This window comes from Pseudophryne corroboree, chromosome 1, assembly GCF_028390025.1.
Source record: "Pseudophryne corroboree isolate aPseCor3 chromosome 1, aPseCor3.hap2, whole genome shotgun sequence".
Classification (NCBI taxonomy): Eukaryota; Metazoa; Chordata; class Amphibia; order Anura; family Myobatrachidae; genus Pseudophryne; species Pseudophryne corroboree.
Window position 1 is genome coordinate 428,781,014 of NC_086444.1, and position 14,058 is coordinate 428,795,071.

Here is a 14,058-nt window from a genome sequence, read left to right on the forward strand (position 1 = left end):
GAAGATGGACATTGGACAGGTGCATCAGAATCTCAGGAGTGCATGGACTCTATACAGGGGCATTGGCAGTAATTTAATGGCTATTTTATTTTTTCTGCACAACACTTTCCATTTAATAGAGGTATTTTTTCGTTACCACTATATATTGTTTTTTATTTTAGATGCCATAAATTAAATCCTCTATGCCCTTGAACATTTGCTTTAGATGAAATTGCATGACTACTATCATCATCATAACTTTTTTCAGCAGCTGCAGCACTAGTATTTGCTTGCTGCTCCTGCTCATCTCTAGACTGATTGTTGTGATCCATTTTAATGTACACATTCAAGTTGTACAAAATCTACAGTTTAAAAGTATTATTTATGTGCTTTAATTTTCTTTCAAAAATCACCACTCACTGCAGAGTCACAGTACTTGTATGTTATGGATACAGAGTAATCACAGTATTTGTATGTTATGGTTACACAGTGGTGTACTGCCTGCAAAGTCACAGTACTTGTATGTTATGGATAAACAGTAATCACAGTACTTGAATGTTATAGATAAACAGTGGTATACAGTCTGCAAAGTCACAGTACAATTAGTGTTATGGATACACAGTAGTCACAGTACTTGAATCTAATGAATACACAGTAGTCACAGTATTTGTATGTTATAAATACACAGTGGGATACAATCTGGAAAGTCATAGTACTTATAGGTTATGGATGCACAGTAGTCACAGTACTTGTATGTTATGGATACACAGCAGGGTATGTACTGTGAAGTTACAGTACTTGTGTGTTATGGATACACAGCGAGGTATGGCCTACGAAGTCAAAATATTTGTATGCTATGGATACACAGTGGCATATAGCCTGCAAAGTCAAAGTACTTGTTTGTTATAAATACACAGCAGTCAGAGTACGTGTATTTCATGGATAGACAGTTGGGTTTGGCCTGCAAAGTCACAGTACTTGTATGTTATGTATGTACAATAGTCACAGTACTTGTTTGTTATGGATATTCAGTAGTCACAGTACTTATATGTTATGGAAACACAGTTAGGTGGTTTGCAAAGTCTCAGTACTATTATGTTATGTATATTCAATAGTCACTGTACTTGTATGTTATTGATATACAGTGGAGTATATCATAAAATATCTTCTTCTTTTTTCACTTTTTTGTACTTTTTCAACTTTTTGTCACTTTTATTCACGTTTCTTGACTTTTTATTGTTTTTTATTACTTATTTGTAACTTTTCTAAACTTTTTCTAAACTTTGTAAAACTTTTTTAATTTTTTTTTAACACTGGAGTGGATGGACACTGGATAGGTGCATTGCCAGCAAAGAAGCGGATGGACATTTGACAGGTGCATTGGCAGCACTAGAGAAGATGGACATTGGACAGGTGCATCAGAATCTCAGGAGTGCATGGACTCTATACAGGGGCATTGGCAGTAGTTTAATGGCTATTTTAGTTTTAATGCACAACACTTTCCATTTAATAGAGGTATTTTTTCGTTACCACTATATATTGTTTTTTATTTTAGATGCCATAAATTAAATCCTCTATGCCCTTGAACATTTGCTTTAGATGAAATTGCATGACTACTATCATCATCATAACTTTTTTCAGCAGCTGCAGCACTAGTATTTGCTTGCTGCTCCTGCTCATCTCTAGACTGATTGTTGTGATCCATTTTAATGTACACATTCAAGTTGTACAAAATCTACAGTTTAAAAGTATTATTTATGTGCTTTAATTTTCTTTCAAAAATCACCACTCACTGCAGAGTCACAGTACTTGTATGTTATGGATACAGAGTAATCACAGTATTTGTATGTTATGGATACACAGTGGTGTACTGCCAGCAAAGTTACAGTACTTGTATGTTATGGATAAACAGTAATCACAGTACTTGAATGTTATAGATAAACAGTGGTATACAGTCTGCAAAGTCACAGTACAATTAGTGTTATGGATACACAGTAGTCATAGTACTTGAATCTAATGAATACACAGTAGTCACAGTATTTGTATGTTATAAATACACAGTGGGATACAATCTGGAAAGTCATAGTACTTACAGGTTATGGATGCACAGTAGTCACAGTACTTGTATGTTATAGATACAGAGTAGTGTACAGCCTGCAAAGTCACAGTACTTGTATGTTATGGATACACAGCAGGGTATGTACTGTGAAGTTACAGTACTTGTGTGTTATGGATACACAGCGAGGTATGGCCTACGAAGTCAAAATATTTGTATGCTATGGATACACAGTGGCATATAGCCTGCAAAGTCAAAGTACTTGTTTGTTATAAATACACAGCAGTCAGAGTATGTGTATTTTATGGATAGACAGTTGGGTTTGGCCTGCAAAGTCACAGTACTTGTATGTTATGGACGTACAGTAGTCACAGTACTTATATGTTATGGAAACATAGTTAGGTGGTTTGCAAAGTCTCAGTACTATTATGTTATGTATATTCAATAGTCACAGTACTTGTATGTTATTGATATACAGGGGTGGTCTTCTGTTTGCCGGCGGTCGGGCTCCCGGCGCTCAGTATACTGGCGCCGGGAGCCCGACAGCCGGCATACCGACACTTATTTTCCCTCGTGGGGGTCCACGACCCCCATAGAGGGAGAATAAAATAGTGTGGCGCGCGTAGCGCGCCACCGTGCCCGTAGCGTGGCGAGCGCAGCGAGCCCGCAAGGGGCTCATTTGCGCTCGTCAAGCTGTCGGTAAGCCGGCGGTCGGGCTCCCGGCGCCGGGATGCTGGTCGCCGGGAGCCCGACCGCCGGCCAGCCGTAGTGAACCCGATATACAGTGGATTACATCATAAATTATCTACTTTTTTCACTTTTTTGTACTTTTTCAAATTTTTGTCACTTTTATTCACTTTTCTTGACTTTTTAATATTTTTTATTGCTTATTTGTAACTTTTCTAAACTTTTTTCTAAACTTTGTAAAACTTTGTAAAACTTTTTTAACACTGGAGTGGATGGACACTGGATAGATGCATTGCCAGCAAAGAAGCAGATGGACATTTGACAGGTGCATTGGCAGCACTAGAGAAGATGGACACTGGACAGGTGCGTCAGAAGCACTGGAGTGCATGGACTCTAGACAGGGGCATTGGCAGCAGTTTAGTGGCTATTTTAATTTTCTGTACAACACTTTCCATTTAATAGAGGTATATTTTCATTACCACTATATATTGTTTTTTTATTTTAGATGCCATAAATTAAATCCTTTATGCCCTTGAACATTTGCTTTAGATGAAATTGCATGACTACTATCATCATCATAACTTTTTTCAGCAGCTGCAGCACTAGTATTTGCTTGCTGCTCCTGCTCATCTCTAGACTGATTGTTGTGATGCATTTTAATGTACACATTCAAGTTGTACAAAATCTACAGTTTAAAAGTATTATTTATGTGCTTTAATTTTCTTTCAAAAATCACAACTTACTGCAGAGTCACAGTACTTGTATGTTATGGATACAGAGTAATCACAGTATTTGTATGTTATGGATACACAGTGGTGTACTGCCTGCAAAGTCACAGTACTTGCATGTTATGGATAAACAGTAGTCACAGTACTTGAATGTTATAGATAAACAGTGGTGTACAGTCTGCAAAGTCACAGTACAATTAGTGTTATAGATACACAGTAGTCACAGTACTTGAATCTAATGAATACACAGTAGTCACAGTATTTGTATGTTATAAATACACAGTGGGATACAATCTGGAAAGTCATAGTACTTATAGGTTATGGATACACAGTAGTCAAAGTACTTGTATGTTATAGATACAGAGTAGTGTACAGCCTGCAAAGTCACAGTACTTGTATGTTATGGATACACAGCAGGGTATGTACTGTGAAGTTACAGTACTTGTGTGTTATGGATACACAGCGAGGAATGGCCTACGATGTCAAAATATTTGTATGCTATGGATACACAGTGGCATATAGCCTGCAAAGTCAAAGTACTTGTTTGTTATAAATACACAGCAGTCAGAGTACGTGTATTTTATGGATAGACAGTTGGGTTTGGCCTGCAAAGTCACAGTACTTGTATGCTATGGACGTACAGTAGTCACAGTACTTATATGTTATGGAAACATAGTTAGGTGGTTTGCAAAGTCTCAGTACTATTATGTTATGTATTTTCAATAGTCACAGTACTTGTATGTTATTGATATACAGTGGAGTACATCATAAAATATCTTCTTCTTTTTTTCACTTTTTTTTACTTTTTCAACTTTTTGTCACTTTTATTCACTTTTCTTGACTTTTTAATATTTTTTTTACTTATTTGTAACTTTTCTAAACTTTTTTCTAAACTTTGTAAAACTTTTTTTTAACACTGGAGTGGATGGACACTGGATAGGTGCATTGCCAGCAAAGGAGCGGATGGACATTTGACAGGTGCATTGGCAGCAATAGAGCAGATGGACACTGGAAAAGTGCGTCAGAATCACGGGAGTGTATGGACTCTAGACAGGGGCATTGGCAGCAGTTTAGTGGCTATTTTAATTTTTTCTGCACAACACTTTCCATTTAATAGAGGTGTTTTTTCGTTACCACTATATATGGGCCCTCATTCCGAGTTGTTCGCTCGCAAGGCGAATGTAGCAGAGTTACACACGCTAAGCCGCCGCCTACTGGGAGTGAATCTTAGCTTCTTAAAATTGCGACCGACGTACGCGCAATATTGCGATTACAAACGAGTTAGCAGTTTCAGAGTAGCTCCAGACTTACTCTGCCTGTGCGATCATTTCAGTGCTTGTCGTTCCTGGTTGACGTCACAAACACACCCAGCGTTCGCCCAGGCACTCCCACCGTTTCCCCGGCCACTCCTGCGTTTTTTCCGGAAACGGTAGCGTTTTCAGCCACACGCCCCTGAAACGCCGTGTATCCGCCCAGTAACACCCATTTCCTGTCAATCACATTACGATCGCCGGAGCGAAGAAAAAGCCGTGAGTAAAAATACTTTCTTCATAGTAAAGTTACTTGGCGCAGTCGCAGTGCGAACATTGCGCATGCGTACTAAGCGGATTTTCACTGCGATGCGATGAAAAATACCGAGCGAACAACTCGGAATGAGGGCCATTGTTTTTTTATTTTAGATGCCATAAATTAAATCCGCTATGCCCTTGAACATTTGCTTTAGATGAAATTGCATGACTACTATCATCATCATAACTGTTTGCAGCAGCTGCAGCACTAGTATTTGCTTGCTGCTGCTGCTCATCTCTAGACTGATTGTTGTGATCCATTTTAATGAACACATTCAAGTTGTACAAAATCTACAGTTTAAAAGTATTATTTATGTACTTTCATTTTTTTTCAAAAATCACCACTCACTGCAGAGTTACAGTACTTGTATGTTATGGATACAGAGTAATCACAGTATTTGTATGTTATGGATACACAGTGGTGTACTGCCTGCAAAGGCACAGTACTTGTATGTTATGGATAAAAAGTAGTCACAGTACTTCAATGTTATAGATACACAGTGGTGTACAGTCTGCAAAGTCACAATACTATTATGTTATGGATACACAGTGTCACAGTACTTAAATCTAATGAATACACAGTAGTCACAGTATTTGTATGTTATGAATACACAGTGGAATACAATCTGCAAAGTCATAGTACTTATAGGTTATGGATACACAGTTGTCACAGTACTTGTATGTTATAGATACAGAGTAGTGTACAGCCTGCAAAGTCACAGTACTTGTATGTTATGGATACACAGCAGGGTATGTACTGTGAAGTCACAGTACATGTGTGTTATGGATACACAGCGAGGTATGGCCTACGAAGTCAAAATATTTGTATGCTATGGATACACAGTGGCATATAGCCTGCAAAGTCAAAGTACTTGTTTGTTATAAATACACAGCAGTCAGAGTACGTGTATTTTATGGATAGACAGTTGGGTTTGGCCTGCAAAGTCACAGTACTTGTATGTTATGTATGTACAATAGTCACAGTACTTGTTTGTTATGGATATTCAGTAGTCACAGTACTTATATGTTATGGAAACACAGTTAGGTGGTTTGCAAAGTCTCAGTACTATTATGTTATGTATATTCAATAGTCACTGTACTTGTATGTTATTGATATACAGTGGAGTACATCATAAAATATCTTCTTCTTTTTTCACTTTTTTGTACTTTTTCAACTTTTTGTCACTTTTATTCACGTTTCTTGACTTTTTATTGTTTTTTATTACTTATTTGTAACTTTTCTAAACTTTTTCTAAACTTTGTAAAACTTTTTTAATTTTTTTTTAACACTGGAGTGGATGGACACTGGATAGGTGCATTGCCAGCAAAGAAGCGGATGGACATTTGACAGGTGCATTGGCAGCACTAGAGAAGATGGACACTGGACAGGTGCATCAGAATCTCAGGAGTGCATGGACTCTATACAGGGGCATTGGCAGTAGTTTAATGGCTATTTTATTTTTTCTGCACAACACTTTCCATTTAATAGAGGTATTTTTTCGTTACCACTATATATTGTTTTTTATTTTAGATGCCATAAATTAAATCCTCTATGCCCTTGAACATTTGCTTTAGATGAAATTGCATGACTACTATCATCATCATAACTTTTTTCAGCAGCTGCAGCACTAGTATTTGCTTGCTGCTCCTGCTCATCTCTAGACTGATTTTGGTGGTCCATTTTAATGTACACATTCAAGTTGTACAAAATCTACAGTTTAAAAGTATTATTTATGTGCTTTAATTTTCTTTCAAAAATCACCACTCACTGCAGAGTCACAGTACTTGTATGTTATGGATACAGAGTAATCACAGTATTTGTATGTTATGGATACACAGTGGTGTACTGCCTGCAAAGTCACAGTACCTGTATGTTATGGATAAACAGTAATCACAGTTCTTGAATGTTATGGATACAAAGTGGTGTACTGCCTGCAAAGTTACAGTACTTGTATGTTATGGATAAACAGTAATCACAGTACTTGAATGTTATAGATACACAGTGGTGTACAGTCTGCAAAGTCACAGTACAATTAGTGTTATGGATACACAGTAGTCACAGTACTTGAATCTAATGAATACACAGTAGTCACAGTATTTGTATGTTATAAATACACAGTGGTATACAATCTGGAAAGTCATAGTACTTATAGGTTATGGATACACAGTAGTCACAGTACTTGTATGTTATAGATACAGAGTAGTGTACAGCCTGCAAAGTCACAGTACTTGTATGTTATGGATACACAGCAGGGTATGTACTGTGAAGTTACAGTACTTGTGTGTTATGGATACACAGCGAGGTATGGCCTACGAAGTCAAAATATTTGTATGCTATGGATACACAGTGGCATATAGTCTGCAAAGTCAAAGTACTTGTTTGTTATAAATATACAGCAGCCAGAGTACGTGTATTTTATGGATAGACAGTTGGGTTTGACCTGCAAAGTCACAGTACTTGTATGTTATGGACGTACAGTAGTCACAGTACTTATATGTTATGGAAACATAGTTAGGTGGTTTGAAAAGTCTCAGTACTATTATGTTATGTATTTTCAATAGTCACAGTACTTGTATGTTATTGATATACAGTGGAGTACATCATAAAATATCTACTTTTTTCACTTTTTTGTACTTTTTCATCTTTTTGTCACTTTTATTCACTTTTCTTGAAATTTTAATATTTTTTTATTGCTTATTTGTAACTTTTCTAAACTTTTTTCTAAACTTTGTAAAACTTTGTAAAACTTTTTTAACACTGGAGTGGATGGACACTGGATAGATGCATTGCCAGCAAAGAAGCGGATGGACATTTGACAGGTGCATTGGCAGCACTAGAGAAGATGGACACTGGACAGGTGCGTTAGAAGCACTGGAGTGTATGGACTCTAGACAGGGGCATTGGCAGCAGTTTAGTGGCTATTTTATTTTCTGCACAACACTTTCCATTTAATAGAGGTATTTTTTCATTACCACTATATATTGTTTTTTTATTTTAGATGCCATAAATTAAATCCTCTATGCCCTTGAACATTTGCTTTAGATGAAATTGCATGATTACTATCATCATCATAACTGTTTGCAGCAGCTGCAGCACTAGTGTTTGCTTGCTGCTCCTGCTCATCTCTAGACTGATTGTTGTGATCCATTTTAATGAACACATTCAAGTTGTATAAAATCTACAGTTTAAAAGTATTATTTATGTACTTTAATTTTCTTTCAAAAATCACCACTCACTGCAGAGTCACAGTACTTGTATGTTATGGATACAGAGTAATCACAGTATTTGTATGTTATGGATACACAGTGGTGTACTGCCTGCAAAGTCACAGTGCTTGTATGTTATGGATAAACAGTAATCACAGTACTTGAATGTTATATATAAACAGTGGTGTACAGTCTGCAAAGTCACAGTACAATTGGTGTTATGGATACACAGTAGTCACAGTACTTGATTCTAATGAATACACAGTAGTCACAGTATTTGTATGTTATAAATACACAGTGGGATACAATCTGGAAAGTCATAGTACTTACAGGTTATGGATACACAGTAGTCACAGTACTTGTATTTTATAGATACAGAGTAGTGTACAGCCTGCAAAGTCACAGTACTTGTATGTTATGGATACACAGCAGGGTATGTACTGTGAAGTTACAGTACTTGTGTGTTATAGATACACAGCGAGGTATGGCCTACGAAGTCAAAATATTTGTATGCTATGGATACACAGTGGCATATAGCCTGCAAAGTCAAAGTACTTGTTTGTTATAAATACACAGCAGTCAGAGTACGTGTATTTTATGGATACACAGTTGTGTTTGGCCTGCAAAGTCACAGTACTTGTATGTTATGGAATTACAGTAGTCACAGTATTTGTTATGGATACACAGAAGTGAAAGTACTTATATGCTATGGAAACACAGTTAGGTGGTTTGCAAATTCTCAGTACTATTGTGTTATGTATATTCAATAGTCACTGTACTTGTATGTTATTGATATACAGTGGAGTACATCATAAAATATCTTCTTTTTTCTCTTTTTTGTACTTTTTCAACTTTTTGTCACTTTTACTCACTTTTCTTGAATTTTTAATATTTTTTTATTACTTATTTGTAACTTTTCTAAACTTTTTTTCTAAACTTTGTAAAACTTTGTAAAACTTTTTTAACACTGGAGTGGATGGACACTGGATAGATGCATTGCCAGCAAATAAGCAGATGGACATTTGACAGGTGCATTGGCAGCACTAGAGAAGATGGACACTGGACAGGTGCGTCAGAAGCACTGGAGTGCATGGACTCTAGACAGGGGCATTGGCAGCAGTTTAGTGGCTATTTTAATTTTCTGCACAACACTTTCCATTTAATAGAGGTATATTTTCATTACCACTATATATTGTTTTTTTATTTTAGATGCCATAAATTAAATCCTCTATGCCCTTGAACATTTGCTTTAGATGAAATTGCATGACTACTATCATCATCATAACTTTTTTCAGCAGCTGCAGCACTAGTATTTGCTTGCTGCTCCTGCTCATCTCTAGACTGATTGTTGTGATCCATTTTAATGTACACATTCAAGTTGTACAAAATCTACAGTATAAAAGTATTATTTATGTGCTTTAATTTTCTTTCAAAAATCACCACTCACTGCAGAGTCACAGTACTTGTATGTTATGGATACAGAGTAATCACAGTATTTGATTGTTATGGATACAAAGTGGTGTACTGCCTGCAAAGTTACAGTACTTGTATGTTATGGATAAACAGTAATCACAGTACTTGAATGTTATAGATACACAGTGGTGTACAGTCTACAAAGTCACAGTACAATTAGTGTTATGGATACACAGTAGTCACAGTAGAGAAGATGGACACTGGACAGGTGCATCAGAATCTCAGGAGTGCATGGACTCTATACAGGGGCATTGGCAGTAGTTTAATGGCTATTTTATTTTTTCTGCACAACACTTTCCATTTAATAGAGGTATTTTTTCGTTACCACTATATATTGTTTTTTATTTTAGATGCCATAAATTAAATCCTCTATGCCCTTGAACATTTGCTTTAGATGAAATTGCATGACTACTATCATCATCATAACTTTTTTCAGCAGCTGCAGCACTAGTATTTGCTTGCTGCTCCTGCTCATCTCTAGACTGAGTGTTGTGATCCATTTTAATGAACACATTCAAGTTGTACAAAATCTACAGTTTAAAAGTATTATTTATGTACTTTAATTTTCATTCAAAAATCACCACTCACTGCAGAGTCATAGTACTTGTATGTTATGGATACAGAATAATCACAGTATTTGTATGTTATGGATACACAGTGGTGTACTGCCTGCAAAGTCACAGTACTTGTATGTTATGGATAAACAGTAATCACAGTACTTGAATGTTATAGATAAACAGTGGTGTACAGTCTGCAAAGTCACAGTACAATTAGTGTTATGGATACACAGTAGTCACAGTACTTGAATCTAATGAATAAACAGTAGTCACAGTATTTGTATGTTATAAATACACAGTGGGATACAATCTGGAAAGTCATAGTACTTATAGGTTATGGATACACAGTAGTCACAGTACTTGTATGTAATAGATACAGAGTAGTGTACAGCCTGCAAAGTCACAGTACTTGTATGTTATGGATACACAGCAGGGTATGTACTGTGAAGTCACAGTACTTGTGTGTTATGGATACACAGCGAGGTATGGCCTACAAAGTCAAAATATTTGTATGCTATGGATACACAGTGGCATATAGCCTGCAAAGTCAAAGTACTTGTTTGTTATAAATACACAGCAGTCAGAGTACGTGTATTTTATGGATAGACAGTTGGGTTTGGCCTGCAAAGTCACAGTACTTGTATGTTATGGACGTACAGTAGTCACAGTACTTATATGTTATGTAAACATAGTTAGGTGGTTTGCAAAGTCTCAGTACTATTATGTTATGTATATTCAATAGTCACAGTACTTGTATGTTATTGATATACAGTGGAGTACATCATAAAATATCTTCTTTTTTTCACTTTTTTTTTACTTTTTCAACTTTTTGTCACTTTTATTCACTTTTTTGACTTTTTAATATTTTTTTATTGCTTATTTGTAACTTTTCTAAACTTTTCTCTAAACTTTGTAAAACTTTGTAAAACTTTTTTAACACTGGAGTGGATGGACACTGGAAAGATGCATTGCCAGCAAAGAAGCAGATGGACATTTGACAGGTGCATTGGCAGCACTAGAGAAGATGGACACTGGACAGGTGCGTGAGAAGCACTGGAGTGCATGGACTCTAGACAGGGGCATTGGCAGCAGTTTAGTGGCTATTTTAATTTTCTGCACAACACTTTCCATTTAATAGAGGTGTTTTTTCATTACCATTATATATTGTTTTTTTATTTTAGATGCCATAAATTAAATCCTCTATGCCCTTGAACATTTGCTTTAGATGAAATTGCATGACTACTATCATCATCATAACTTTTTTCAGCAGCTGCAGCACTAGTATTTGCTTGCTGCTCCTGCTCATCTCTAGACTGATTGTTGTGATCCATTTTAATGAACACATTCAAGTTGTACAAAATCTACAGTTTAAAAGTATTATTTATGTACTTTAATTTTCTTTCAAAAATCACCACTCACTGCAGAGTCACAGTACTTGTATGTTATGGATACAGAGTAATCACAGTATTTGTATGTTATGGATACACAGTGGTGTACTGCCTGCAAAGTCACAGTACTTGTATGTTATGGATAAACAGTAATCACAGTACTTGAATGTTATAGATAAACAGTGGTGTACAGTCTGCAATGTCACAGTACAATTAGTCTTATGGATACACAGTAGTCACAGTACTTGAATCTAATGAATACACAGTAGTCACAGTATTTGTATGTTATAAATACACAGTGGGATACAATCTGGAAAGTCATAGTAGTTATAGGTTATGGATACACAGTAGTCACAGTACTTGTATGTTATAGATACAGAGTAGTGTACAGCCTGCAAAGTCACAGTACTTGTATGTTATGGATACACAGCAGGGTATGTACTGTGAAGTCACAGTACTTGTGTGTTATGGATACACAGCGAGGTATGGCCTACGAAGTCAAAATATTTGTATGCTATGGATACACAGTGGCATATAGCCTTCAAAGTCAAAGTACTTGTTTGTTATAAATACACAGCAGTCAGAGTACGTGTATTTTATAGATAGACAGTTGGGTTTGGCCTGCAAAGTCACAGTACTTGTATGTTATGGACGTACAGTAGTCACAGTACTTATATGTTATGGAAACATAGTTAGGTGGTTTGCAAAGTCTCAGTACTATTATGTTATGTATTTTCAATAGTCACAGTACTTGTATGTTATTGATATACAGTGGAGTACATCATAAAATATCTACTTTTTCACTTTTTTGTACTTTTTCAACTTTTTGTCACTTTTATTCACTTTTCTTGAATTTTTAATATTTTTTTATTGCTTATTTGTAACTTTTCTAAACTTTTGTCTAAACTTTGTAAAACTTCGTAAAACTTTTTTAACACTGGAGTGAATGGACACTGGTTAGATGCATTGCCAGCAAAGAAGCGGATGGACATTTGACAGGTGCATTGGCAGCACTAGAGAAGATGGACACTGGAAAGGTGCGTCAGAATCACGGGAGTGGATGGACTCTAGACAGGGGCAATGGCAGCAGTTTAGTGGCTATTTTAATTTTTTCTGCACAACACTTTCCATTTAATAGAGGTGTTTTTTCGTTACCACTATATATTGTTTTTTTTATTTTAGATGCCATAAATTAAATCCTCTATGCCCTTGAACATTTGCTTTAGATGAAATTGCATGACTACTATCATCATCATAACTGTTTGCAGCAGCTGCAGCACTAGTATTTGCTTGCTGCTCCTGCTCATCTCTAGACTGATTGTTGTGATCCATTTTAATGAACACATTCAAGTTGTACAAAATCTACAGTTTAAAAGTATTATTTATGTACTTTAATTTTCTTTCAAAAATCACCACTCACTGTAGAGTCACAGTACTTGTATGTTATGGATACAGAGTAATCACAGTATTTGTATGTTATGGATACACAGTGGTGTACTGCCTGCAAAGGCACAGTACTTGTATGTTATGGATAAACAGTAGTCACAGTACTTCAATGTTATAGATACACAGTGGTGTACAGTCTGCAAAGTCACAGTACTATTATGTTATGGATACACAGTGTCACAGTACTTAACTCTAATGAATACACAGTAGTCACAGTATTTATATGTTATGAATACACAGTGGAATACAATCTGCAAAGTCATAGTACTTATAGGTTATGGATACACAGTTGTCACAGTACTTATATGTTATAGATACAGAGTAGTGTACAGCCTGCAAAGTCACAGTACTTGTATGTTATGGATACACAGCAGGGTATGTACTGTGAAGTCACAGTACTTGTGTGTTATGGATACACAGCGAGGTATGGCCTACGAAGTCAAAATATTTGTATGCTATGGATACACAGTGGCATATAGCCTGCAAAGTCAAAGTACTTGTTTGTTATAAATACACAGCAGTCAGAGTACGTGTATTTTATGGATAGACAGTTGGGTTTGGCCTGCAAAGTCACAGTACTTGTATGTTATGTATGTAAAATAGTCACAGTACTTGTTTGTTATGGATATACAGTAGTCACAGTACTTATATGTTATGGAAACACAGTTAGGTGGTTTGCAAAGTCTCAGTACTATTATGTTATGTTATATATTCAATAGTCACTGTACTTGTATGTTATTGATATACAGTGGAGTACATCATAAAATATCTTCTTCTTTTTTTCACTTTTTTCACTTTTTGTCACTTTTATTCACTTTTCTTGACTTTTAAATGTTTTTTATTACTTATTTGTAACTTTTCTAAACTTTTTCTAAACTTTGTAAAACTTTTTAAATCTTTTTTTTAACACTGGAGTGGATGGACACTGGATAGGTGCATTGCCAGCAAAGAAGCGGATGGACATTTGAC